Consider the following 1,863-nt stretch of genomic DNA (forward strand, 5'->3'; position numbering starts at 1 on the left):
CTAGCCATAGCTATACAGTCTACTTCTCGACAAATTCTTTGATGTCAACAAATATTTTAGTGGTTGAATCCTTTTCATAAATGTCACGCAAAGCTTATACAGATGAAGCAGCTTCAGGGCAATGCAATGGAGATGGATTTCTGCAAAAGACATGAGTGACTCAAAAGCTGAAGCACCCCACTTCCCAGTAGAATTCACAGTATCTGGAATATCATTATCTTCTAGATTTTTATATGAATTCTTTGACCTGTCAGGACAATTTAAATCATTAGCTACAACTGCAACGTCCCTAATATGCCAGGTCACATTGATAGGTATGCTATAGAGTGGACAGCTCAGAACTTTAAAAAAAGTCACACTGGCTAATACACATATCTTGGTTTCTAATACTATTCTCCTGTAGAAGGAACTAGCATTCTTTGGAGAAATGACTAAGCCTAGGATTGGGGCAGTAAATATACAGGATGAGCCTGAAGCATCTCGTAGTGCCAGAAAATAAGTTCTCAAAACAACCACCACCACCACAATGACTGGGGAATGTCACAGAGATGCAGGAGCCACCTAAAAGAGCTTTCAATGGGCAAAGCTGGAATGATTTGAGCAAAAAGTTTTAGATTATAACCCAAGTATAAAATAAATATCCATGTGTCCATACTGATGTAAATAAATGATTGAATAAACAAACAAACAAATAAACAAATAAGGAGAAGATACAATTTTCCTATACAGAAGAATTCCAAATAAATTACATAGAAAGTTCATTCTAAAAGGAATGGAATGTAACTCCCTCTTCAAGTGTGTATTGTGCATAGTGAACTTCACAGTGGAGAAACCAGACACTACCTCAGCCAGATGATCAAGGTCAACATCAACAGTGATAAGTCATAGTGATAGGAAGTACTGTGGATATGATGTGACGAAACTGGCCTCTGTGGTCTTTCTGCCAAAAACACGTTGCCCGACAATCCCACTCTCATCATGAGAAAAACATTAGACAAATCCCGACTGAGGAACATTCTTCAAAGTACCCAACCAGTTACTCATCAAAACTATCAAGGAAGGTCATTAAAAAAAAAAAAAAAAAAAGTCTGATAAACTGTCACAGCCAAAAGGAGCCTAAGGGGACATGACGACTAAATGTAATGTGGTATCATGTGTGAGATTCTGAAACAGAAAAATGACATTATATTAAAACTAAGCAAATATGAATAAAGTGTAGACTTTAAGTAATAATAATGTATTGACATTGGTTCAGTGACAAATGTACTTCCTAATATAAGATGTTAATAATAGAGGAAACTAGATGTGAGGTATATGGGAATTTCTGTACTATTTTCATAATGGTTTTAATAAATCTAGAACTATTCTAAAGTAGGTATTTTTTTAAGTCACTTTTCAGGACACTCGTTTCCTAGGGATACGGTCACCTGATCACCCATGCTTCAGCTCACAGGGACCCTTGGCTCATATGTTGTGTTTTTCCAGATATAACGTCCACTTTATAATTTCCATAAACATCTCCCCACATGATTCTTTGGTTGTGGTTCTGATATCACAACACCTTCATGTCCGCTCAAATGAGATTCAGTTCAAACTGTTGACGAAAAGTTTATCTAGCTTTCTACTGCCCTGTTTTAGTTTAAAATGCCAGGGCCAACCAACTTTTAAAAAATTAGATAATAATACTTGGCTCGTTTGAAAAGCTTTGGGTCATGGAAATCCGTGTCCGTATAACTTTTCCTTTTCTCTCTGAGAACCACTCATGTAATGGCCAGTGTTCTTATTCAGCACTAAGAAATGTCCCACAGTTTCCCATGACACAGAATACCGCCACCACACACACACACACACACACACACACAC

Source organism: Pteropus vampyrus, unplaced genomic scaffold, assembly GCF_000151845.1.
Source record: "Pteropus vampyrus isolate Shadow unplaced genomic scaffold, Pvam_2.0 Scaffold354, whole genome shotgun sequence".
In the NCBI taxonomy this organism is placed as follows: domain Eukaryota; kingdom Metazoa; phylum Chordata; class Mammalia; order Chiroptera; family Pteropodidae; genus Pteropus; species Pteropus vampyrus.